The sequence below is a fragment of the Capricornis sumatraensis genome, chromosome 4 (assembly GCF_032405125.1).
Source record: "Capricornis sumatraensis isolate serow.1 chromosome 4, serow.2, whole genome shotgun sequence".
Taxonomy (NCBI): Eukaryota; Metazoa; Chordata; class Mammalia; order Artiodactyla; family Bovidae; genus Capricornis; species Capricornis sumatraensis.
Genome location: NC_091072.1, coordinates 75,922,137 through 75,931,387, shown reverse-complemented (window position 1 = coordinate 75,931,387; position 9,251 = coordinate 75,922,137). Strand labels below are relative to the sequence as shown.

The 9,251-nt window shown below is 40.8% G+C and overlaps 1 pseudogene; it reads left to right on the top strand.

Annotated features, from left to right (window-relative positions):
• The first annotated feature begins 3,836 nt into the window (after positions 1-3,836).
• LOC138078610 (olfactory receptor 8S1-like) lies at positions 3,837-6,182 on the top strand (annotated as a pseudogene).
• The last annotated feature ends 3,069 nt before the right edge of the window (positions 6,183-9,251 follow it).

The window sequence follows — 9,251 nt, the reverse complement described above, 5'->3', positions numbered from 1 at the left end:
CTCCAGAAAAATACCTACTTCTGCTTTATTGTCTATGCCAAAGCCTTTGACTGTGTGGACTACAACAAACTATGGAAAATTCTTAAAGAGATGGAAATACCAGACCACCTGACCTGCCTCTTGAAAAATCTGTATGCAGGTCAGGGAGCAACAGTTAGAACTGGACATGGAACAACAGACTGGTTCCAAATAGAAAAGGAGTACGTCAAGGCTGTATATTGTCACCCTGCTTATTTAACTTATATGCAGAGTACATCATGAGAAACTCTGGGCTGGATGAAGTGCAAACTGGAATCAAGATTGCTGGGAGAAATATCAATAACCTCAGATATGCAGATGACACTATGGCAGAAAGTGAAGAAAAACTAAAGAGCCTTTTGATGAAAGTAAAAGAGGAGAGTAAAAAAATTGACTTAAAGCTCAACATTCAGAAAACCAGGATCATGGCATCCAGTCCCATCACTTCATGGCAAATAGATGGGGAAACAGTGGAAACAGTGGCTGACTTTATTTTTGGGGCTCAAAACACTGCAGATGATGACAACAGCCATGAAATTTAAAGATGCTTGCTCCTTGGAAGAATAGTTATGACCAACCTAGATAGCATATTAAAAAGCAGAGGCATTACTTTGCCAACAAAGGTCCATCTAGTCAAAGCTATGGTTTTTCCAGTAGCCATGTACGGATGTGAGAGGTGGACTATAAAGAAAGCTGAGCACTGAAGAACTGATGCTTTTGAACTGCGGTGTTGGAGAAGACTCTTGAGAGTCCCTTGGACTGCAAGGAGATCCAACCAGTCCATCCTAAAGGAAAACAGTCTTGAGTATTTGTTGGAAGGACTGATGTTGAAGCTGAAACTCCAACACTTTGGCCACCTGATGTGAAGAGCTGACTCATCTGAAAAGACCCTGATGCTGGGAAAGGTTGAAGGCAGAAGGAAAAGGAAATGACAGAGGATGAGATGGTTAGATGGCATCACTGACTCAATGGACATGAGTTTAAGTAAACTCCGGGAGTTGGCATTGGACAGGGAGGCCTGGTGTGCTGCAGTCCATGGAGTCTCAAAGAGTTGGACACAACTGAGCAACTGAACTGAACTGAACTGATCTCCTAGGGATTTATTCAGTCAACCATCATTTGGTCTTTATCCATGGCAAAGACTGATAATGGCTCTTCAGTACCTATCCTTTCCTTCTTCCTTTGAACAAGTCCGTGTTTTAGATGCTTGACTGCTCGTGTAGCATAGAGATCATGTTTTTCAGTCCATGTGGTCAAAGATGGGTAATAGTCAACGAGTTGATAATTGTTGAAGCTGGATAATGGATACAGAAGGATTATTACATATTTTTTATTTCATATATGTCTAAATTTTTCCATAATAAAAAGTTTTAATCACAGTTAAAAAAATTTTAAGATTTTTTCCTTTTTTAATTGAAGTTAGATGATTTAAAATATTGAGTTAATTTCTGCTGTACGTAAAAAAACTTCAGCTATGCATATATATATATTTCTTTTTTATATTCTTTGCCATCATGGTTTATGACAGTATATTGACAATACTTCCATGTGTTACACAGTAGGACCTTGTTGTTTATTCATTTTATACATACTCCTTTGCATCTGCCAACCAAAAAGAGTTTTATGATTTTTAATCTATTTGGATTTTTTTGAATTGCAATAAATAAAATAATTAATTTTGGATAACATAATAAATTTGTATTTTCTCTTGCTATCATGAAAATATCTTTAGTATACTTTTTCAATTTTATAATACCTAAAATATCTTTTCTCCTATTATATATATTATTATATTTCTATATCAGAAATATTATTTAAAATTGAAAGAAAAAGAGGACATCCCTGATGGTGCAATGCATGGGAATCTGCTTGCCAACGAAGGGGACATGAGTTCTATCCCTAGCGCAGGCCATTCCACATGACAAGGAGCAACTCAGTTCCTGCACCACAACTTCTGAGTATTCATTCTAGAGCCTGCAAGCCACACAGCAGTGAAGAGTAGCCCCCACTCTCTACATCTAGAGAAAGCACACACTCAGCCACAAAGACCCACTGCAACCAAAAATAAATTTGAACAAATAAATGTGTGTGTATATATATTTATTTATTTATTTATTTATTTATTTATTTATAAACTTAACAGAAAGAGAAGGAAAGAAAGGAGAGAGGGAAGACGAGAAGGAATTCCAAGGTTTAGAACTAAGAAAACTTAGGACTCTATATATTTTTATTTTTAGAAACTATTGGCCAACCAAGGGTAACTCTTGGGTGACATAACTCACTGAAACAAGAATGATACAGGGAAGGAATGTTGGCCCTGGAGGACTCACTCAGATCAGAGCAGACCTTCTGCTTAAGGGCCTCTCCAGGGACCACCAACACTCTCCAAGGTCTAGAGTTGAAATCAAGTCCCTCTGGTCATTGTTATTTTAGAGGCAAAGCAAGAAAACTTCCCCTTGGACAGAAGGACTATAGGAATATTTCCTTGCTCAGAAGTACCACCTCTGCATCTTCTAAAGGAAGAACAAAGTTCAGGGAAGCTCATGAAGCCCTAGCCATATCAGTGGCTTTGGCTCCAGTGTTGGAAAGAATGATATTCAGGTACCCTCAACTGAGAGCATCTCTTGTTGGCCTAGGAAGCCCAGGTGAAGACAAATATTATTCCCATTCAGCTGTATCTTATCTTAAAACTATCCATTCTGAGAACCCATGACTGTACAAGGCATAAATAGAGATCATATTCTCATTTATCACCCTCCTTAGTCACTGTTTAAAGGGAGAGAAGTGAATATTGTAACTTGCTTTGCTCTATACTAAATGCTCTAACTCTCCACTTATCCACATGTTCTAGGTGGCCTTTTATCTCTTCTTTTCTTCTTTTACCATCTCTATGATGCACAGAAGGTGCTCCAAATTTGACTTGGCTTCATCCAAATCCTCTAGTATCAACTCATAGAATAGCACAGTCTTCATGGAATCTCATGTTAAGCACAGAGATGACAGTGCAAACAGTGGACATTATAAATTCACAAAAATCCTGGAATGGGAAGCCCTTGGAGTCACTGCAGTACACAACCCTTGTCTCCCATCTGAGGGCTTCCTTCTACCGGGTTTCTGTGAAACGAGGCTACTACTGTGCTGCTTCTGCTTATGTTGACACAAAAGGGGGGAAATTTCCATTTAGCACCAGAGAAATCCAAAGATTATCCCACATTCTCTAGAATCTCTAAGCTGGAAAGAACTTTAGAAACCATCTAGTTTTCCTAGATTATTCTTTAATGAGAAACCCAAGTTACTTATTCATGAACTTACAGTGACAAAGAAAGGTTCTGTGCATCAACAGCTGTCACGGTACCTCTGCCAGTCATTCAAACACGCATCATAGACTATCAGCCAGATGATCAGTCACTATCTTTATTGCTTACTCACTATGCCAGTGAGCCTTCCAGTTGTTTGAACTTTGTTCCTTTTGAAACTGGAGAATGACAATTCTCAGTGCATTGGCATCTATTTCCATTCCCTTCATTTCCTGCTCCAGCCTGAATAATCTCTTTTTTCTTCTCCTTTCTTTTTATTTTTGATTCTCTACATATTTCTTTCCCATTTTACATCTCCACCTTAGCCAATAGATTACTGCCCTGAGCTGGGTGGCGTGATGAGGTCTGACATGGCAAGGTTGCCTCTGCTACACAATCCATCCTGGGTCAGCCCTGAAGCTTTATTCATAGCATCTCATCTCCGGACATTCTCTGAGACTCATAGCACACTGGAGCATTCTTTTCTGTTCTTGTCCCTCTGAAGGGAATCTCTAATGCTCCATGGAAGTTGGCAACACAACCAGAGTCACTGTGTTTGTTCTCCAAGGACTATCCAACAACCCTCAGATCCAGGTAGTACTCTTTGTAACATTCCTGGTGATTTACTTCCTGATCCTTACGGTGAACCTGCTGATGCTGCTGGTGATCAGGACTGATTCCCACCTGCACACCCCCATGTACTTCCTCCTCAGTCACCTCTCCTTCCTGGATGATTTCTATTCCTCAGTCATTGTGCCTAAGCTGCTAGAGAACCTTCTTTCCAAGTGGAAGACTATCTCCTTCCTTGAATGTTTCACTCAGATCTCCTTGGTCATATTTTCAGGGGCCACTGAAGCTTGTCTCCTTTCGGTCATGGCCTATGACCGATACCAGGCTGTGTGCCGCCCACTGCTGTATGTGGGGACTATGAACAAGAAGGTGTGTGCTGGCCTGGCGGGAGCCTCCTGGGCCATAGGAATGGGGACTGACCTGCTTAACACCATCCTGCTGGCTCAGCAGCACTTCTGTGGCCCCAACCTCATCCGCAGTTTTGCCTGTGAGTTTCCTCCAGTGCTCCTGTTGGCCTCTTCTGACCCCTACATGAGCGTTGCCTCCATCCTGACCACCTTGGTGTCCTGGGCCTTGGCACCCTTGTCCTACTCCTGGGATCCTGCACCCATATCATCATGACAGCCCTGGGGATCAACTCTGCCTCAGGTCAGAACAAGATCTTCTCTACCTGCTCATCTCATTTTCTTGTGGTCACCATTTTTTATGGCTCAGGAGTTTTCAGGTAAGTCATTGCTATACCTCCAGAATGTGGAAGTGGGATATTTTTCACTTGAAATTAATGGTGATCTGTAGAACAGAGCACTGCAAAGTAGTAGGAAAAGAACCACACGAGAATTCAGAAGTTCTGAGTTCTAGTTCTGGCTCTGCTGTGTGGAGTATTAAAATTTTATTTTCTTTCCAAGACCTCAATTGTCTAACTCTGAAAAATAATCTTACAAGGACTAAAGGATTTCCTAATTTCATTAACCTATGTTTTGGGAGTTTTGGAAGGAAATCAGAGAGACCTTCATAGGCTTTTATTCAGAGTTGGATAAAATATATATATAATATATTATACTTGAAACAGATGCCGTTTCTCTTTCCTACTGAAAGATGATGATCCAAAGCCTATTTGTCCTATAACTATTAATTAGGCAGCTACTTACAACGACTGCTTTGCACAATCAAGATCAATTTTAGTATGTGTCATACCACAAGACAAATATTACTGACCTCATTTTTGGATTAAAAAAAACTGAGTTTCAGGGGTAACCAGGTGCTTTATCAAAGTGGCCTGAACAAGCTAAGAATGGAGGCAAAATATAAACTGAGTCTCACTGGCTTGAAAACCTCAAGCTCTTTTCTACCATGTTGCTCTCGAACATAAACAGCTGTAGTTAATGAGCCCTTGCTTCCCAGGAAATAGAGTCACTAATGGCCTGTGCTCTCTACTAGTGAATCTGGAGATGGATTTGCACAATTAGTCTTACCATTATTGGATTAATAATCATTTAGCATTCATATCATGCTAAACACAGTTTTATCTTTCACTTTATTTACAGATCTTGGCTTCTTTTCTAAGCCAAATGTGCTAAAAAGGACAAAGGTTTGTTCCACTGAGCATTAGAAAAATAATGTGGTGTCATTCTGGGGTAATTCCAAGAGCCATAAATGTTGGGGAAAATGACAGCATTATTGGATGAGCATATAGTTTTGTAAGGAACAATCATGACAAGATGGGAACATACAGTTGTATATATTAAAAAAAGGAAGAGAATACATTCTTCATAGTCTCAACGTAACTACTAAGGAAAGACACTTTGAAAAGTATGAAGTGCTATAGAAATGCATGAAATCATTTTTAGTTCTGTTCTAACCTGGAGCACTTCATATACTGCAGAACTTCCTTTTTCTCCTGAGGGCAGCTCCTATAATGTTCGGCATAAGATCACTCATGTATGGAGGCATTTGAAGGCAGCAATGACTGACTTCTCATGATAATACAGTCATTTCTAGATGCTTCTACCAGTGATAGCTAATTCAGCCCAGAGGACCCTCTTTGCAGAGTCTGGGATGGGATGGACCCTGGCTGCCTACAGCCATGTGTCTGTTGTCCTGAGCTCATTTTATTCTTTTGTGCAATTCCCTTGAAGGTACATGACTCCAGCTTCTGGCTCAGCCCTGGAGCAAGTTCTATCTGTGCAGTACAGTGTGGTGACCCCACTACTGAATCCCCTTATCTACAGTCTGAAGAACCAGGAGGTGAAGGCAGCTCTAAGGAGGATGCTGGCCAGGAAGCCTAGGCTTACCTTCTAAGCCAGGCTCTACTGTCTCCTCATAATCGAGGAAAAATCAAGAGAAGGAAGAGGAGATAGAGAGTTTCATTTCTAAGATATCTCAGCATGAATCCTTGTCCCAAATGGAAGTCTTAGTTCCTCTGACCCTTGTGCCCTCCCCTAGTCAAGCAAGATGGATAAACCTCCACAGAATTGATGGCATCCATCCACAAATGACCCAGTCACTACACAAGAAAATTTTCTCAAAAACCATAAAGAGGAATTCTCAAAAAGTGAAAAATAGAACCACCAAATGTCCCAGCAACTCCACTTCTGGGAATAGAGCCAAAGGAAATGAAAATACTAACTCAAAAAAGACACATGCAAGTATGTCTGTGGGGATCCAGGGGTAAAGAATCTGCCTTGCAATGCAGGGGACATAGGTTCAATCCCTGGTCAGGGAACTAAGATCCCACATACAGAGGAGCAACTAAGTCAACGAGCTACAGCTACTCAGCCTGCACACTCTAGAGCCCATGAAACCAGGCCCCTCAAGAAGCCTTTGGAGGGCAGTGAGAGAAGCCTGTGTGGGGCAACTAAATACACCCACAGCCATCTCAGCTAGAGAAATTTTGCACACCTCCATGAGCCTAGGGTCCATGGCAAAGACCCAGCACAGCCAATAAGTAAATAAATAATAAATATCTTTTAAAAATATATGAGCTCCTATGTTGATACATCCATGCTCAGTCACATCTGACTCTAGACGACCCTATGGACTGTAGCCCTCCAGGCTCCTCTGTCCATGGAATTTTCCACCCAAGAATACTGGAGTGGATTGCCATTTCCTCCTCCAAGAGATCTTCACAACCCAGGGATCAACCCCCTGTCTCCTGTGCCTCTTGCATTGCAGGCAAATTCTTTATCACTGAGCCATGCAGAAGTCCCAAGATCATAGCAGCATTATTTACAGTACCCAAGACATGGAAAGAACCTAGGTATTCATTAATGGATGAATGGATTAAAAAAAGGTATGGATAAAGCAATGGAATATTATTCAGCCTTAAAAATGAGGAAATTCTACCACTTGTGACAACATGGAAGTTCCTTGAAGGCATTATGCTGAGTGAAATGGGTCAGACATAGAAAGACAAATGCAGTACAATGTCACATACATGTGAAACCTAGAGATCAACCAAACTCATAGAAAAAGATATCAGACGTGTAGTTATCAGGAATGGAGGGTGGGAGGAAGGTGATCAAAAGGTACAAATTTCCAGTGTAAAATAAGTACTAGGGATGTACACAACATGATGACTATAGTTAACACCATTGTATGATATACAGGTAATCTGTTAAGAGAGTAAATCCTAAGAGTTCTCATGACAAGGAGAAAAGATCTTCCTCTTTCTTCTTTCTTTTCTTTATATGACATCTTTATGAGAGCTTCCCTGGAGGCTCAGACGGTAAAGCGTCTACCTACAATGCGGGGGACCCGGGTTCAATCCCTGGGTCAGGAAGATCTCCTGGAGAAGGAAATGGCAACCCACGCCAGTATTCTTGCCTGGAAAATCCCATGGATGGAGGAACCTGGTAGGCTACAGTCCATGGGGTCGCAAAGAGTTGGACACGACTAAGCGACTTCACTTTCACTTTTATGAGATGATGGGATTTTTTTTTTTAGGAATAGAGGAGTTTTATTTAAGCCAAATTTAGGGCTATAGCCCAGAAGACAGCCTCTCAGATAACTCTGAGAAACTTCCCCACTGAAGCATGATTTTTAGCATGATCATCTACCTTAACAGAACAAAGAACATACATCAAACATGACAGGGGTATATTCCTCAAGTGTCCAAAAAGAGATAGTTGTAATCCATATAGAGTGAGAGAGCAGGACCCTAGTGTCTGTGAATGGAACCATATTTTTGAGAATGTTAATATGGATGTCATATGAAGGGAGTTTGTTATCCTTATTTTCAAAACAGACATTCTTTATCTCAGTGGTTAAAACAGATATTCTCTGTGAGTTTGACAGGCTGTTCTGGTTCAACAAAATTCAGGCTGAACCATGTATGGGCCAAAAATACTTCCCCTTACTTGAATGTGTAAAAATATTCTACATCAGAGAGAACTCTCAGGATTTTCCCAATTAGTAGTTTTGAGATGATGCATATTAATTAAACCTATTGCAATGCATATATATACACATACATATATATATATACATATATATACATGCATGCATATATATGTATATATATGCATGCACACTCAGTCACTTCAGTTGTGTTCAACTCTGCAAGCTTATGGACTGTGGCCCACCAGGCTCCTCTGTCCATGGGATTCTCCAGACAAGAATACTGCAGTGGATTGCCATTTCTTCCTCCAATATATATATCTAAAAAACAATCACACTGTATGCCTAGAATTTACACATTAATTTATGTCAATTGCTGCTACTGCTGCTGCTAAGTTGCTTCAGTCGTGTCTGACTCTGTGCAGCCCCATAGATGGCAGCCCACCAGGCTCCCTCGTCCCTGGGATTCTCCAGGCAAGAACACTGGAGTGGGTTGCCATTTCCTTCTCCAATGCATGAAAAGTGGAAATTGAAAGTGAAGTTGCTCAGTCATGTCTGACTCCTAGCGTCCCCATGGACTGCAGCCTACCAGGCTCCTCCGTCCATGGGATTTTCCAGGAAAGAGTACTGGAGTGGGGTGCCATTGCCTTCTCTGTTATGTCAATTATCTCTCCATAAAACTAGGAGGAAAAGATAAGAAAGATCTTTACAATTCCATCAGCCATTTCACAGCTTTTGCTTTTTCTTTCATTTCTTGCCCTTTCCACACCTCCTCTTTGCCTCTCCCTCACTTGTTTTACTTTTATCTATGCACAAAGTAGAAATCTGACCACTAGTAAATACCCCACTTCATTCCAGGAGAGTCCTATCTCAGTCCTGAGACCTTCTTTGTTCCCATACCAAAAACTGCCTGGCAAAATCTAGAGCTCCAGAGTAACTTGGAAAGAAATGAAATAAAATCAGTGTGTCTCCTGTTGTCTTTGTCCTTAATAAGTAATACATGGAGTAGAACATAGCAAATAGTAAATCTTC